This window comes from Pinus tabuliformis, chromosome 6, assembly GCF_031772625.1.
Source record: "Pinus tabuliformis cultivar Carrire ecotype Pingquan chromosome 6, CPIR1, whole genome shotgun sequence".
Lineage (NCBI taxonomy): Eukaryota > Viridiplantae > Streptophyta > Pinopsida > Pinales > Pinaceae > Pinus > Pinus tabuliformis.
Genome location: NC_142292.1, coordinates 1,207,140,547 through 1,207,159,821, shown reverse-complemented (window position 1 = coordinate 1,207,159,821; position 19,275 = coordinate 1,207,140,547).

Here is a 19,275-nt window from a genome sequence, read left to right as displayed (position 1 = left end):
CCCTGTAATGAATCCCAAACTGAACTGTACCTCGAACATAATGAAGTATTCTTTTAGCTGCTTTCCAATGACTTTCACGTGGGTTTTGCATAAACCGAGCAACAAGGCCAACATCAAAGGAAAGGTCAGGACGAGTATGGGTTAGATACAAAAGTTTTCCTACAAGTTGACGGTATAAGGTAGCATCAACTTCAGGAGAAGTACAAGTGACTGAAAGTTTGACTCCAGACTGAAAGGGAGAAGGGGCTGGCTTACAGTCTTCCATGTGAAAGTGGTGTAGAATATCACAGGCATACTTGGACTGAGAAAGGGAAATACCTTCCTTGGATTGCAAGACTTGAAGACCGAGAAAATAATGTAAGTGTCCTAAGTCTGTCATTTCAAACTTCCTTTTAAGGCTAGACTTCACATGGTTTATAAGGTTGGGATCACTACCGGTAAGGATAAGATCATCAACATAAATAACAAGAATGATAAGAGACTTGCCCACTTGCTTGGTGTAGACAGTATTGTCAGAATGACACCTAGAAAAGCCAGATTCTAAAAGAAAGCTATCCATTTTGGCATACCAAGCTCGAGGAGCTTGCTTGAGACCATAAAGGGATTTCTTAAGCCGACATACAAGGCTGGAGTCTATTTTTATGAAGCCAATGGGTTGTTCCATGTAGATTTCTTCATGCAAGTCCCCATGCAAGAAGGCAGATTTAACATCCATCTGATGGACTTCCCATTTGAACGAGGCAGCAAGGGAAAGAACAAGGCGGATAGAGTTCATTTTGGCAACAGGGGAGAAGGTTTCAGTGTAGTCAATGCCTTCAACCTGTGAAAAACCTTTAGCAACAAGACGAGCTTTATGTTTATCAACTTTCCCATCTGGTCCATACTTGGTTCTGTAAACCCATTTGCATCTAACAAGTTTTCGTCCCTTTGGTAGAGGAACAAGATCCCATGTATCATTTGCCAACAATGAATGATATTCTTCATTCATAGCTGCTTCCCAATCTGGATGGCCTGAAGCTTCTGCAAAGGTGTCAGGATCATAATTTACTGGAGCTTGAGCCAGTAAAGAAGAAGCTCTCTCGAACTAAGAACGTGTACGTCGTTGATCTGTAGGATCACCGGCAAGATCACCTGCTGCATCCCGAGTAGCACGGACCCATTTTGGAAGCTGAGGAGCTAAAGGAGGATCCTGAGAAGGTGGGGGAGGATTGTCATCCTCACTATCATCATCTGAAGAAGAAATGTTTTCAAAAGTAGAAGAGATAGGGAGAGGTGGCACATCCGCCGGACTAGGCTCGCAGGCCGATATATTTTCATCAAATTTTACATCTCTTCTAATGATAACATTTTTGGACTTAAATGGAATAAGTCTATAGCCTTTGACATCTCCAGAATATCCAACAAAAGTACATTTTTCACTCTTAGGTTCTAAAGCTTTATGCTTTTCATCTGGAATATGGGCCCATGCTTCACTTCCAAAAACACGAAAGTGACTAACATCTGGTTTGATTGAGCTCCATGCTTCTTCTGGAGTGATATTCTTTAAAGCCTTAGTAGGAGTGCGATTTATTATGTAATTTGCACAGTTAATTGCTTCTGCCCAAAAACTAAGACCAAGTCCTTTAGATTGTAGCATACAATTAGCCATTTCCTTTAAGGTGCGATTCTTCCTTTCAGCTACACCATTTTGTTGTGGAGTATATGGAACAGTATGTTGCATTTGAATTCCATTCTCAGTGCAAAAGTTGATGAATGTGTTTTTAACATATTCTCCGCCATTATCAGATCTTAGCTTAAGAATTTGATGTCCAGATTATTTTTCAACAAAGGCTTTGAAGGCCAAAAATGTGTTAAATACTTCACTCTTGAGTTTTAAGAAGTATACCCAAGTGTGTCTAGAGAAATCATCAATGAAAGTTAAGAAATACTTGCAGCCAGAGAATGAAACAACAGGAAGTGGACCACATAAATCACTATGCACAAGCTGTAAAGGGGCTGAGGCATGCCAAGAGGCACGTTTTTCAAAACTGTCCCGATGATGTTTTCCGAGTACACATCCGAAACAAACACCATCTTTGCAAGATACCATAGGAAGACCTGTCACCATATTTTCTTTACATAGATTCTGAAGGGAGCGATAGTTTAAGTGACCAAATCGCTCATGCCAAAGTTTGCTCACTTCATCGTTATGAGCAACAAATACTGAGGGAAGCTTTGATGACCCAAAGTTGTGAAACTTATACAACCTTGTAGAATCATCAGCAATGCCAGTAGCCAAAATCTTTTTAGGATCTCTTAAGTCCTTGATTACAACTTCATGAGGTGAAAATTCAACGATTTTACCTTCACCTGAATGAGTTATCTGATATACAGATAGAAGGTTGCAGGATAAGGTTGGAACACATAATACATCATTAAACTGACCATTGTCTAGATGAACAGTTCCAGTCCCTACAACACTAAGAGATCTATCATCACCAACATATATATTTTTGGTGTTACAATCATTTAAAGAAGAAAACATGGCTTTGTTTTTGGCCATGTGATAAGAAGCTCCAGAATCAATGAGCCACTCATGAGAATGAGAAGAAGAAGATACATTTAATGCATAACCAGACCGAGATGATTGACAACCACATGCAGAAAGTGCCATTCCTGAAGATGAAGTTGAAGGTGAAGAATGCTCCAAATGGATGTTATGTTTCTTCATCGCTGCTTCCAAGGCTTCCATCTTCTTAAAGCATTTGGATTCTAAGTGGCCATCTCGATTACAAAAGTTGCAATGTCTATCAGTCTTCTTCCATTTGTTTTTATTTGTCTTATCATTTTGTTGAAATGATTTTTCATTTTGAGGCTGAGATTGCTTAGGACCCTTGTTTGGTTTAGGACCATTCTTTTTAGGATATGACTTCTTAGGATTCTTTGAATTTGGTTGCTGCTGGGCGGCTAACGCTTTCTTGGAAGAGTTTCCAAGATTAAGAAGACCAAGGTGTAAGAGTTTTTCTTGTTCTCTTATTAAAGAATCACAAAAAGAGTCAAAGGAAGGGGAATTGTAGTTTGTTCCTTGAGAAATGAAGGCTTCTCTTGTAGAATGGAAGGTGGAAACAAACATAGAGTAGGCTGGTCCCAACTTAGTAAGAATGGAGTAGATAAGGTTACTATCTTCTTTCTTAACTTTAACACCTTCCAAGAGATATCTAAGGGTCTTGAACTTGGACAAGAAATCTTCAATGCAAGAAAAATTATTAGGGTCCAATGTAAGCAACTCATTTTCAAGTTGATGGGCTCTAAGTTCATTTTTAATCACAAAAACTTTATTGATTTGTTTCATTGCTTCATCAGGAGTATCAAGTTCTGCAATATGGAATCTAAGATCTGGAGAAATAGACATCCCTATCAATCCACGTGCTTGATCTTGCCTATTTTCCCATTTAGCAGCCTTATCTTCATCCTTCGATTTCTTTTCTTGGCTTGAGGCTATTCTGTAGAGACCTTTACTTCTAAGTAAATCCTTAATGTAGGCCAACCATTGGAAGTAGTTGGTGCTGTCAAGGGTAACTTAGTATTGACTTTCCATTTCAACGAAAACTGAAGCTAAAGATGTTGAAACTAAGCATTCCGATGGATAGATCTCGAAAAATTAGGCTGGTTTAAAAAAAACGGCTCTGAAAACAGCTTCCGGATGAAGAAGTTATGGCTTTTAAAAAAAAAGTTGATGAAGTTGCCGACGAAGTGCGGGAATGTGCGGAAATAAAAAAGTCCGCCCCCACAAAATGGAGACTTGAACCCAAGACCTCTACTCTCTTAAAATAGCTTTGAACCAATTGAGCTATACAAAAAATTTGAGAGAGAGAGAGAGGGGGGGGGGGGTGCTTTGGGTTGCGTGCTTGCTTTGAGAAAGCTCTTTTTCCCTACAAAACAAAAAACACAAAACCCAACACGGACATGCAAAGAAAACGAACCTTACGGCTCGAAGTTAGCTTTAGCCGAAAAACTAAATATTTTCAAAAATGAACCTTGCGGCTCAAAGTTAGCTTTGGCCGGAAACTAAATATTTTTCTCAATGTTTCTGATTTTCCGAGATCATACTAAGGTGCAGGAAAAAGAGCATACGCATGAGAAAAATCCTTCCTTTCTGTTTCTGATTTTCCCAGATCGCACAGAGTCGCATGGCAAAGAGCATACACAGAAATGAAAGGTATAGATCCGGTAATAAAAAAGGCTAAATAAACCGAAACCGAAATAAACAGAGAGAAAATAACTGTAAACTGCAAATAAACACTGTATACCTCCAGATCTTAAAAATGACGCAGCTAGGGCTACCGGAAACCTTTTCGCCTGAAACGAAAGGGGTTCCTCACTGGAACAGATGCTCCCAACACAACAAAGCAGTCCTCTCGGCCCGAAAGCAGTCAGAAACAGTAGATCTAGGAAACGGCAGTCGGATGCAGTTCTAACGGCTTCAGATTTGGATCACTAACGGACGCGGCCCTCAAATAGCTCTGATACCATGTAGGAATTTACAGGGTAAGTTCCTCAGACAGAACATCAAAGGACATCGCTCACAACCAGATCGCAGATCAATACACCAGTATTTTTGACGTGGTTAAAACCCTTAAAGAGGGAAACAGTCCACGGCCTGAGCCAACGCGGCCACTTCAGGCAATTTATTAATAAAAGAATGAAAATTTACATATGCTTCTCTCATGCACGGATTACCCTACAAATGACCCTCCATGCGCTTTAAATAGAAATCATGGACCAATCGGGTGTCAAGCCACGTATCAAGTGTCGGTAATACCGAGGAGAGAATGAACCGTCGGATCACTACATATCGTGACCGTCGGATTGTAAGTTACAAAATGTACAACGGTAAAGAAACACACTTTACCTAACTCTATACCTAACTCTATACTAGACCAAGTTGTACTTAACTATTTCCTATGTGTCGGAATATCCTAACAGTGCAAAGCCCTGGACCCTTCCGATATGTGATTTGCAATATGCTCTTGGACCTCTGGTAAGCTCTTCTCCTTTATTTCAAAGGCAACGAAACCTTGAAACTTCAATAGGCCATATCAATTGATTCTAGGGTCCATTTAAGGAGTTCTATATATCGTCAGAAAGCTTATTCTGAACACTATCCAATGGAGAGGGACCTATTTAGATTTGAAAGCTTCTGTGGCTTGGAATATGGCTTCAAACTTTACTGCTCTTTTTCACTTTGGACAACTAAAAACACATCTAGCAGTGAGTGACAACAGATAGGAAAGAGCCATAGATTCGGGACTTGGGTTGTGGATGCATGTAGTAAGGCGTGAGAAAGACACTAGAGTCAAGGTTTCCTAGTAGAGATAATGTGTCTTTGGATGTGCAGTACTATTGTTGTGTATATGTCGTACATGTTTTGTTTTGTACATGTGGTATTGTGTCATGTGTATTGTGTATTCATTGTATCTATGTATTCGTTGTATTGTATTGCGTGTGTTTATATATGTGTTATTCTGTACACTAAGTGTAGGTATATATGTGGTGTTGTACACCGGGTGTAGGTGTATGTGTTGTGTTGTACACTGTGTACATATATGTGTTGTGAAGGGGATTGGTTCTCAGGTTCCTTATGGTTGTGGGTTGGAACAAATGCTCTGGAAGCCCTCGAACAGTTTGGGTTGAGTTACTATTTCTTAAAGCCATAGGTTGGGACAAATGATCTGGAGACCTCGTTGGGTTGAGTTATTGGTCCATGGAGACACAGTTGGAACAACGCTATGGAGCCCTAGAAGATTGTGGGTTGAGTTACTAGTTCCTGGAGCCCTAGACAACTTGGGATGAGACCAATCTCTAGTTAGATATTGAGGGTAGAGGTGGTTTAGTCCTGTATTTCCTTGTTATTGATATTGAGGGTAAAGGCATTTTAGTCTTTGGATGCCCTTATTGTTGATATTGAGGGAGGAGGTGGTATAGTCTTTAGATTCCCTTATTGCTTTGAAGAGAAAGCACTAGGTGTTTTCCAGGTTTGGAAACCAATCCAGTGTGTGTACATGGTTAAGAGAAGAGAAGGCGATGGGTTCTTATCGGGTTTGGAAATTGATCTAGTGTGTGTACATGGTCAAAGAGAAGAGAAGGAATTAGGTGCTTTCTGGGTTTGGAAACCGATTTAGTGTGTGTACGAAAAGGACAAAGAATAAAGATAGAAGCAAAAAACAACTTAAAGATAAGTATCAGTATTTTATTCCAATTTTTTATTATGCACGTAGTTTATGATGGTTGCATGTGATCTATGATTTTGATTTATGATGGTTGCATTTTGAGCTAACCGAATATGATATGTTTATACATGATAATTTGATCAAAGAACTAGTTTGACTTATTGTGACAGGCCAACAATGAGGTATTATTTAAATTTATTTCAATTCCTTTTTAGTCTAATGGAAATTATGTTCTTGGTATATGAAAGAAGGGAAATGCCCAGATTTGGTGGTTGAAGCTGACTGCAAGAATTAGCAGCAGCAGCAAAAGGAATTGGAACAGGCAATAGTATGTTGATAAAGCACTTAGGAGCAAGGGCATTGTGAGAAATTGATACTTAATAGCGTCCATTGATTTCCATGAGCATTCTATGACTGATATGATGGTTTTGAGGCAAGGATATGCCTTGGTTTTTGGACCTTTTGATGTGAGGAAACCTTGCAAGGGATGGACCGCCCAAGGGACTGTGTAGCAGAGAAGGGGATGGCGGGGAACTTGGAAGGTGAGTGACTACACAAAAGGGGGTGACTGGATTTCCCAAGGGACTGTGTATTAGAGAAGGGAAGGTCAGGGAATGAATTTGTTTCTGTCATTAGCATTGCCAGATGGAATCAAAAGCACATTGGGAGTGTGCCCTGGAACATTAAGTCAGTAATTGTTCACTAAGAGAGCAAGTAGCACAAGGATCATAGCACTGGACATTAGATGCGAACTTTGATTTTGACAATGGATTTCGGACTTCTTGGGAAGGAGGTGAGTGTTGGTATCCCTTGTTGTTGTTGCAGGTATCATATCCTTTTATTTGTTGGTTAGATCAAATGTGAATATGTATATATGTCTATATAATCATAAATATTGTATAGAGTTGTGTTTATAAAGCTCCATAGACAATATGGTTATTTATTGGTTGAAAAAAATGTGGATAAGTATATGTGTTGGTCATTGTAAATATTGTATCGAGTTGTGTTATAATGCTCCAATAAGCGATATGTTTATCATGTTTCAAAAATTTGGTGTGTTGTAAATATTATATCGATTTATGTTACAAATCTCCACAGGTAGTATGCTTTGTTTTCAATGATTTTAGGGTAATAGGTATCATAAACCACCAAGGACGGTGTTCCCCTAAGGGGGAGAGGTTTGTAACAACCCCAGGTTAAAGTTGATGCAATGAAGGATAATAAAGGCAAAATAAGACCAAGGTCACGTGACACGTATTCCAAACTGAATGTCAGGAAAACACTATAATGGGAATCACTTGTGGTTTATTTATGGCTAAGGAATTTGGCAAAGGCAAAGAGGAAATAATTGGCATTTAATTATGGGAAATAAAAGAAAACAAGAGAAAAGGAAGCTAAAGAAACACAAATTTGCATGCAAGGGAAATTAGATGAAAATGAAGAAAAATGGAGAAAAAGGATACATCAATGATAAAAAGGCACCTGAGAATCAATTGACAAGTTTCGCCATCTTTGGAGTAGGTGTAAGAAAGGAAAGAGAACAAGCACATGGATAAGCAAGCAAGGAAGGAAAATGAAAGCAAAGGAAAACAAGGAGAAAGATTGATTAGTAGCTTCAACAAGAAGATTTTGTAGGTAATAGGCTGGATGTATGATTTCCCAGTTGAGATGTGAATTCATGGTACATGAATTCAATTATTTGGTTAATTTGTTGTCCCTAGCATGGGTTTTTCCTTGTTTAATAGTGGTTTCATCCTTTCCTTTCCATTTCCTAGATAACTGTGGTGTGATGGGGTTCATTTTTGATTGAGATTTGGATTTTCGGAAGGTTTTGGAACCGGGTGAGGTGGTCTTCAGAAAATTTGCAAGGGTTGGGGGTGGAGTTGGTTTGATCCAGGAAACCCTCAACATGTGGATGGAGACAAGAAAATTGCTCAAGATATGGAGAATAAATTCTGAAGCATCCAAGCTTGGTTTGGTTTTGTGATCTTGGGATTGGTTTATGTGAGATCATGGTAGCTTGAGGGTGGAGGTAGTTTAACCTCTGGAGTCCCTGGTTTATTATGTCTTGGTTTATCCCATGAGATCCCACATTCATTCTTCGAATATGACACTAGGGTAAATAGCTAAAACAAAGATTTGGTCCAACTCAATCTATGGTCGGGTGGTACTTGGAAGTCCCTAACTTGGTTTGCTTTTGCATAAGTTAATAAGAGTTGTTTTCCTATTGTTATCTATGAGCACTTGTACTTGTTATTATGTGGATTTTATGGCTTCTTTGTCATGGTTAATAATATGGTTATGTGTTGGTTATAAGCATGGTTCTATGATGTGCTCTAGTTATGGCTCTTGTTATGCTTTGATAAGTTATTGAATGGTTGATGATTGCATGGGCTAACAAGTGTATTTTCAGATACTTGAGAGGGCATTAGACCTTCTTGGTGATTTTCAGATGAATTTCAAATATTTATACTCATATATGCATTCATGACCTGTAGCTTACATGTTTACCATATGTTTGATGAAATGTCTATATGCTCTAGGCAGTCTAGGTCAATTTTTGGTTTCAAGTTTGAATGTTTAGCATTGTCGTCATGTAAAATATGATTCTAGAAAGTTACAAGAAGTTTTGGGTAGTGGTCTGGAGGCTAGCTTGGAAAAGTGGCTCATATCTCAGAACCGTTAGCACAAAACAGGGGAAGTTAGGTCATAACTGCATAGAGGCAGACCTATGTGTGCGATTGGAGTCCTACAACCACACTCTTGCCTTATTGTGCATGCGGTTGGGGGTTAGGTCAATGGAAAAATGGTTCCAACTTAGGGATTGACCACTTGGGGTGGTTCACAGTCTTCTGAGTGGATTGTGGTCTCTTAGGGATCTCAATAAAGTTGTTGGTTGTCAGTCCCACTTCCATAATTGAAACTTGGAGGTTAGGTCATGTCGAAGTAGCACTTAGCTTCACATTTACCTTGGGAGCTTGTAAAAGTAGGTAAATGTTGGCAGGGTGGTTACAATGAAGTTGATCCTTTTTGTTATGGCCTAATCGTCCCTTTTGAGTAATATTCAATTCTTGAATCATTCAACATATAAAAGTGCTCATGCTGACATGGATACTGGATTTGTTCTGACACATGCTTCTAATCTTTTGTCAGCTAAGTATCCTAACTAGTGTTGAGCCTCAAACCTGCACCTTCCTATACACCCTCTCAGCCTTCTTTTTCCACTTACTTCATCCACCAAGCTGTTAAATCATTGCATTATAGTCTAAAAAGAGCTTTTTACATGGTTTTCTGACTATGCTTATGACTGTTGTTTGGTTTAGATTTTTGTTCAGGCAGCTGCGAAAACTTGTCAGTTTCCGCAACCAGCACAGGTTTCCGCAGCCAGCACAGGATTCCGCAGCTATTTTGTTAAAATCTATGCTACAAGTGTCCTATGAAGAAACGAGCCACATGGGCAAGCTACAGGTGACAGGTACATGGAACGTGTCCCTTCAAATCATCCAAATCATCCATGGAAGGTCACGGTCAACAAGGGTCAAAGGCAAAGCCAACCAAGGAATTTAGCGGTGGCACGTCTCTGTTTTGAGCACGTGAACGTTTACGTGGCACAGTCCTCAGCCCACGAAGACACTGGCACACCTGGAGATCATCCCCGTAACCTGAATCCAACAGCTACCACTTCGAAGATTTAATAGACATGATGATAGTTACGCTAGATCTCGGCTGAGGAGATCTACGTGTCTTTGGCAACGCAGTTAGTAGCATAGGATTCAGTTAGTTAGTTTCAGCACTTTTTCATTATAAATAACGCGTTGATGAACGTTGTGTAGAAGCTTTTGCGATGTAATTTTTTGAATTGTTTCTATTAGCACCCCACTGTACTTTGTTTTATATATGTTGCTGCTGCTTTAATACATGAGAAGACTACTTTGTTGAGCTCATTCTTGTAACTGTTCGTTGACTGGCTGAGGTGGCAGAGGGCCCCTGCACACTAAAGCCCTGTATAGTTGTCATTTGATTTCATTATGTTTTTGTTTTCATAATCATTAGCTTGTATATAACGTGTTGTTTTGATGTTTTTAAATTCACTGTTGTTTATATGTTCACTTCCTTTTTCTTATAGCTGTCAGCTGATCAACATTTTTCTGCAGGTTTTCTTAGGCAGCCCGGGCAAATTTTCATCTTTTTGATAACTATTGACATATGAGATCATCTTGTCCTTCCTGCTAACTTTCATTTTCTGAAGTTTAATTCCAGCACTGTCCTTTTTCAAGTTGTGATTTGCTTACTTATTTTTCTGTTACTTAGACATCATACTACTCATCAGTTTATGGTTTCTTTCTATAGTCAAGTGACTCTATTGGCAAGAAATCAGAATATTACTTATTGTAGTGTGATTTAGTTATCATATTGCTTAAACTTATTCATGATTGCTTCCCACAAGGTAGATTGAGTTGAAGGGTAAAAGATCAGAAGAGTTGAAGTAGTGTGATTAGTTTCCTTTCTGTAATTTAATTTCTTGCCCTTTAGATATCATATTGCTTAAACTTATTCATGATTGCTTCCCACAAGGTAGATTGAGCTGAAGGGTAAAGGATCAGAAGAGTTGAAGTAGTGTGATTAGTTTCCTTTCTGCAATTTAATTTCTTGCCATTTAGATATCATATTGCTTGACTTGTTCATGATTGCTTCCCACAAGGTAGATTGAGCTGAAGGGTAAAGGATCTGAAGAGTTGAAGTAGTGTGAATTAGTTGCTTTGCTTTGAGTTGCTTTAAGTTCAGTTTTTACTTTCTTTTCATTCAGCAGCAAGGATACTGGGCCATTGTTATTAGTTCATTGTTTGATACATTTACTTCTTCTTAAGAATTGATTTCATTACAGTTGTTTTAAAGCTTTCTTTTTGAGCACTTTTAAGTTTTGGAAAATCATTGTAGAAATCACCATCACCATCCATACTTAACTTTCATTTTCGCCATCACACATTAGGAAAGATAAATCTAAAAACAAACTCAAAAAAAACCAAAAGTCTAAGGAAATGGTTATCTAGTACATATAGTACACTTCACTTCGTCAGTTTACGAATCCCGGATTGACATTTTAAATAGCAATTTAAAACACACTAAATTGACCAAACATTTTGGCGCCGTTGCCGGGGAAGTGAAATTAGGTAGCCAATTTCTTAAAAAAAAAAAAACAAGAAAATTTCAAGGAAGGAAAATTGATAACCTCTCAAAGTATGCTCTCCTCTTGCACTTAGTGTGATCTGGAGGATCAGAAAAGAGAAAGTTATTATTTTGAATTAATGACCGGAGAATCCACAGTTTTAACATTTTTGTACCAACGTTTCAAATCCCAAATGGGATCCATCATCAGGATATGAGAATGATGATGACAGAAGAGCAACAAAGTTATTAGTTTAATAGTTTCTTGAGTATGCTCTCTTCTTGCACCTAGAGTGACCTGGAAGATCAGAAAGAGAATTATTATCCCGACTTGAAGAAAAAAAAAATGACATGCATAGAGCAAGAGATTCTAGGGGAAGGTTTTTAGCTAGAGCCAAGAGTTCGATTTTTACAACTCCATCTACTTCAAGGAATAGACAAGGGACACCTCCATCATCTCCAACCTACACTCCTAGCCCTAGGATTCCTGGAATTCAAGAAGCAGTAGTTGACTCTCCCACACCATCCATCGAATCTGAATTAGGAATAGATCCTTTCTTTCCTTCTACAGGGAGACAAATTGTAATTGAAGAAGTAGAATCACCTGAGGAAGAAGAGGGAGAAATTCCTCCTCGTTCGCCCTTAGTAGAGGAACCAGAGGACTCTGAAGTCTCTAGGGAAACTACCATGACAGAAGAGGGAGTAAACGGATTTGGTAGAGGTATAGGTAGAGGAGGAGGAGGAAATAATGGAGGAGTTAGACGTAACAATGGGGGAAATAGGGATGGAGATAACTCATTTGGATTTCCTATAGTCGATGAGGATTCTCGAGCAACAATGAAAAATATTTCACCATCTGTCCTCCCAAACTTTCATGGGTTAAGAAATGAAGATCCCGAAACATTTCTATTTGAGTTTGAGGTCGTATGTCGAACCTATGATTATCTGGAAGACTCTCAAAAACTCAAACTGTTTCCTTCAACATTGAAAGGAGCAGCTTTGAAATGGTTCATGGGATTACTCACTCAATCCATTAGGACTTGGAATGATATGAAACAAACATTTTTTGATAGGTACCTGGACTATTGTATGCCCACCAATCACAAGGATGAGGTATTCAAAATGGTACAAAAAGAAGATGAAAACTTGGAGGATTTACTTGAAAGATTTCAATACAACCTGAAAAGAGAAAAAATGAGTAACCTAGATGAGGAAACCTTGAAAGCCCTTCTATTAAAAGCCATTAGAGATGAATGGATAGATATTTTGAACATGATGGGAAAAGGAGACATATCTCAACTTCCACTTCATGACATAGCAGAACTGTGTGTCCATCTCTCAAGAGGAAAATCTAAAACTGGAAAAGGGCCTAGAGATCCTTCTCTCATCAGAGCAAATAAATCTGCAACTGGATCAGTAAGTAGGGCTGAGATTGGCAATATGCTTGATGAATTCAAAACTGATATCCTAGGGAGTCTTAGTGAGCAACTAGACACTCTTAAGATCCACAATAAGCAGAAAGCAGAAGTTGAAGCTTTAGCCATCTTTTGCCCAAAATGTAGAAAAAAACATGCTCTCAGGGAATGTCCCTTGGATGCAAAAGTTGTAGAAACATGTGTAATATGTTCAGAGAATCATGAGACCAAGGATTGTCCTTCAATTCCTGGGCTCAAAGCTGTCTTTCAAGAAGATCCAAATACAATTGAATCTCTCTGTTTTGTTGCAAGAAGACCTTGGCAGGGGCAACAAAATCAAGGGTTTAACAACTCTATGAACTTTCAATCCCCACCAAATTGGAATCCTTGGCAACAACCTTGGTCCCAACCTCAAAATCCTTTTCAATCATGGGTACAAGGTATGCAAAATCCTTATGGGAGATTTGCTCAATTTTATCAATATCCTCCATCTTTTCAAAACCAACAAGTTCCACAACTTCCAAATCAAAACCCACAACTATCATTGCCATATCAACAACAACAACAACCCCCTCAACAAAATCCAAATTCTCAACTCTTGCTTCCATTCCAACAGAAGTCAAATCAACTTCCTTCTCAGCCATTGCCAAACCCCAATAATAAAAATCTTCAAAATGCTTACATGATAGAAGGCCAACAATTTCTTGCCTATATGATTGTTCCTCTCAATGATGTACAACTCAGATTTGGTAGAGTTCTAGATAAACCTTCTATAGATGCCCAAAATCAAAGCATTTCTGAGGAAGAATCTCTTGAAGCCAATAAGGGTTCTGAAGCATCTCTTCAAAACCCTCAAAAAGAAAAAGAAAAAGAGCTAACCCCCACAACTCCTATAGTTGAGCAACCTGCATCTTCATCTACACCTCCTTTTCCTGAAAGATTACAAATTGACAAAGGGGTGGAAAAACAAATCTTGTTGCCTGATTATGATTTTCTAGATGAATTGAAGAATGTCTGTATCAAGATTCCCTTGTTACAAGCCATTAAAGAGATTCCTATTCTAGCAAAAACAATAAAGGAGTTGAGTCTTAAAAGATCAGGAAGGAAACCTAGAGACACAAGAAGAATCCACCTGGTAGGGAAAATTGCAGACATCATGATGGGAAAAATTACTATGCAGAAGTATGTAGATCCCGGTAGTCCAATTGTCAAAACACATATCAATGGGGTTGAAATTCCAAATACTTTGATTGATTTAGGCGCTGCTATCAACATTATGAGTAGACAGACTATGGAACAGCTGAAACTTCCTAATCTTCTCTTTACACCTACCTTACTGCAACTTGCAGATCGATCAATTATTAAACTAGATGGTGTATTAGAAGAAATTTCAATCTCCTTAGACTCTTGGGAGTATCCAGTGGATTTCATGATTTTAACTCCCAAGAGTAATTTAGGAGGACATCCTCTCATTTTAGGAAGACCTTGGCTAGCCACAGCCGATGCTTTCATCAGTTGTAGGTCTGGGGATATGTATATTTCTGATGGTAATTCGACAAAGAAATTCAATCTGTATCCTCCAGCAAAAGCAATTACAGAAATAGGAGATAATGAGTGGATTGATGATGAAGATACTATACAACCTGTCTTTACCATTTCTAAAGTTAGTGAAGATAGTCAAATTCTGAACACATTAGAAAATTTTGAAACATCTTCAGAATATGACCACACACAATTCCAATTAGATTCTGACATTGAGTATCTATCATCTAGACAAATGTCTCTTTTCTCTATGGAAGAATTTGGTAGTTCCGCCATTGAGATCTTTCCAGGAAAAACATTGAATATCAACAAAAATTTGGAAAGATCACAACAGGAAGAACTAACCAAAATCTTGCAAAAACATTCTACTGCATTTGCATGGGAGTATACTGATATGAAAGGTATTGACCCTAAGACTTGCATTCATCACATCTACATTGAGGAAAATAGTAGACCAATCAGACAACCTCAGAGAAGGATGAATCCAAACCTTAGGGAGATAGTGAAAGAAGAGCTCCAAAAGTTACTTAATGTGAACTTCATTTATCCAATTTCAAATAGCCGATGGGTTTCTCCTTTGGTTATAGTACCTAAAAAGAATGATAAATGGAGGGTTTGCATTGATTATAGGGAATTGAACAAAGCAACTTTGAAGGATCACTTTCCTTTACCCTTTATCAATCAGGTATTAGATACTTTAGCAGGCAAAAAGTATTTTTCATTTTTGGATGGTTTTAGTGGTTACAATCAGATTCAGGTAGCACCTGAAGATCAGGACAAGACCACATTTACCTGTCCATGGGGAACTTTTGCTTACCGAGTACTTCCTTTTGGATAATGTAATGCACCCGCAACATTTCAAAGGGCAGTACTAGGAATCTTTTCCGATCTAATCCATGATTGTGTAGAGGTTTATATGGATGATTTTACAGTTTATGGTAATTCGTTTGAAGAGGCATTAGAGAATTTGGAAAAAGTCCTTATAAGATGTAAAGAAACAAACCTATCATTAAGTCATGAAAAATGCTTTATGATGTTTACTGAACGGATTGTTTTAGGACATCATATTTCAGAAGATGGGATTAAAGTTGATAGATCAAAAGTTGAAGTCATCTCCAAATTGCCTATTCCAAATTGTCAAAAAGATGTTAGAAGTTTTCTTGGATTTATTGGATACTATAGAATATTTATTGAAAACTTCACCAAAATAGCATCTCCGCTCTTCAAATTACTTACAAAAGACTTTGAATTCAAATGGGATCCTGATTGTCAATCTGCATTTGAAACTTTCAAAACAAGAATATCTGAAGCACCCATTTTGAGAGGGCTGAATTGGAAACTTCCTTTCCATATTTCTACAGATGCTTCAGATACAGCTCTAGGAGCTGTGTTGGGACAAAAGGATTTAGTTCCTTATGCCATTTACTACACCAGTAAAAATTTGACTCCTACTGAGTTAAACTAGACCGTGACTGAGAAAGAGTTCTTAGCTGTTGTTCATGCAATCAACAAGTTTAAACATTATATAACAGGCTATGAAACTTTTGTCCATACTGATCATTCTACAATTAGATATCTCATGAACAAACGTGTTACTAATGGCAGAGTTACAAGATGGCTTTTACTTTTACAAGAATTCAATATTACTGTGTTGGATAGGCTAGGGAAACAAAATACAGTAGCTGATTTCTTGTCTAGAATCCAAAATACTAACGAAGATTCTCCTGTAGAGGATAAGTTTCCAGATGAATATTTGTTTGCAGTAACTACTAAGACTCCTTGGTATGTAGATATTGCTAACTATTTGGTTACAGGGAAGCTACCTCCACATTTATTTCCTAATGAAAAGAGAAAAATTATTCAGGAGAGTTCAAGTTATTCATGGATTTCTAATGAATTGTTTAAAACAGGGCTAGATTGTGTGATCAGAAGATGTGTTCGGGAAGATGAAATGCCTGACATCCTCAAGGCATGTCATGATGAACCATGCGGTGGACACTTTGCTGACAAAAGGACGGCCTACAAAATCCTTTCTTTAGGATATTATTGGCCTTCCCTTTTCAAAGATGCAAAACAATATGTCAGAAGGTGTGATAGCTGCCAAAGAGTTGGGAGACCGACCCTTTCAAATGAAATTCCATTACAACCACAGGTACTCATCGAACCCTTTGAAAAATGGGCTTTAGATTTCATTGGACCCATTAATCCACCATCTAGATAAAATAAGTATATATTGGTATGCACTGATTATGTCACTAAATGGGTAAAAGCTAAAGCATTGCCTTCTGCCACTGAAAATTCAGTTATTCAATTTCTTTTTGAGGATATTTTTACTCGTTTTGGTGTCCCAAGAGAAATTGTGACAAATCAGGGAAGTCAATTTACATCTAACTTGATGGAGAAGTTGATGGAAGAATACAAAATCAAGCACAGAAAATCTACTCCTTACCATCCGCAAGCAAATGGCCAAGTGGAATCTACAAACAAAGTTCTTGAGAACATCATCACCAAAACTGTTCATCTACACAGAAGAGATTGGGCAGAAAGGCTCCCTGAAGCCTTATGGGCCTACAGAACTACATGGAGGAACACAACAGGACATTCTCCCTATGAACTTGTTTATGGGAAAGAAGTCCTGCTCCCCATTGAGTTTCAAGTCAAGACTTTCAAGATGGCAGTTCAGTTGGGGATGAATCTATCAGAAGCCCAAAAGCACAGAATGGAGCAGTTGAATGAGCTAGATGAGATCAGACAAGATGCAATTTTAAGGACTGATCTAGTTCAACATCAAAGAGCTAAGTGGCATGACAGATATATCAAAGAGAGAAAGTTTCAAGAGGGAGATTGGGCGTTACTGTTTGATTCCAAGTTTAAAGACTTCAAAGGAAAATTTCAGACTCATTGGCTTGGGCCATATGAGATTGACAAAGTCTTTAACAATGGAGCGGTAAGAATCAAGACCATTGATGAGTTTCAAACTCCTCTCATTGTGAATGGCCACCGATTGAAAATTTATCATAAGCCACTCTCGAAAGAGGAATTTGTCAAAATGTTCCAAGAGAATTCTGCAATAAGGCTGGTGGAGAAGAATCCTTCTCCCCCATCAGCCTAGCCTTTGTTTCTTTCAGTGAAAAAAAAAAAAAAAATCGTATAAGCCTGAAAACCAATCATAGATTGGCAGTCTTATACAGAAAATGTAGAGTGAAAATCAGGGACACCTGACACTCTATATTTTCCAAAAAAAAAAATCTTCTCTCCTTCTCTTTCCATCTTCACTCCATTTCATTTGCCATTTCACTTCACCTCCATCTCATTCTCATTTCCATTTCACTTTACTCCACCTCATTTTCATTTCATTCCACTCATTCCATTTCACTCCATCAATAAAAGTCCCTTTCAGGACTATTTTCATTCAGTTAGTTCTTCTCTAACTATCTTTGTGCAGTTAAGGTGGTGCTGTCTCAGTTTCCACAGCTGGAGACCGTTTCCGCAGCCAGAAGCAGTTTCCGCAGCCAGAAATGATTTCCGCAGCCAGCATCACTCTGTTTTCAAAATTTACAATCAACTGTTAGTGCCATAATCATGAAATGCAGATGTAATTGAGCTAAAGACATGGGGCATCTCCAAGACAACAAAGAAGAGCAATTGGTTAGAAGCCTTGAGCAAGAAATGACAAAGGTATGATAAAAAATCCTTATCAAATAACAATTCAAGTCATAATTACGCATACTTATTAAACCATAACAAGTTCTACTATGTGCAATGATTTGATACGATAGCTCCACTACCACTCCTATTCCACGATATCACTCCACACACCTCGCATTCATTTCTCTAACGGTCATATGATCATTCCGAGTTTAAACTCAAGATTGACTGCACTTCCATTTATTACACGTACTCTTGAGACGTGACCTATTATGTTACGGCTCTTCTTAGCCGTAATTTCCGTAGCCGTTTGTTGAGACGTGTAAAAAATTTTTTCATACACAGTCATCCGATTCGAAAGAATCCCACTGTTATTTCACTCGTTTACCACTCCACTAATACCATACTCCTCGCATGCATCTGCATTGTGTTTTGAACTTGTTTACTGCCGCTCACCCTCTGTTCCTCCAGTAAATTGGGTACTTCCATTCCCTGTTCTCCATTTCCGACTGCAGTCACTACAGTCATCCTAAACCCCGACTGCAGTCACTACAGTCATCCTAAACCCTGTAACGGAGCCATTTTTCCTGAACCCTCACACGCAGAAGAACTCTCAGTTAGAATTTAAAACAGAGGATGGGAAAATTACTGAGAGTCGAGCCGGAAGGACCGAAATACTTGGAGGGTTATCCTCAAACTAAGGAATTGCTGAAGAAAGCCAGGTGGCTACGATTTATCCAAAAGTTTAAAGGCCATAACAAGGAGGTGACCAAAGCTTTTGCACGGTCTTTTGATGGACAAACAGTGGAGATTGGAGACTTAAAGTTTACAGTGACTGAGGCCACAATAGCAGCTGCCACGGGCCTACCTCAAGAAGGTGAAAGGTGGTTTAAAAATAGAAGTGTGGACGATCAAATATGGAGAATCATGCTACAAAACCAAGGTATGGATACCACCGTATTTACAAAAGGCATCCCTGTTCATGCACTAAAAGAGGAATGGTCTAGTCTACTGTTAGTCATCCAGAAATTTATCACGTGTGAAGGTCGTTTTGGTTCTATGTATATGTATCATGCCAGACTGATGATGAATTTCATAGAAGGTCACACTCTTAATTTGCCTCATTTTCTGCTATTAAGTTTGAAAAAGATGAGTTTTACAGTTCAAAAACACGTAGGCAACATTGAGCCTCATCTCTACCATCATGGATTCATAAAAATTCTTATTGAGGACCAGTTAAAGAAAACTAAGGATACTTGGGAGCAATTCTTGACAAAGAACTACTTCCAAGAGCC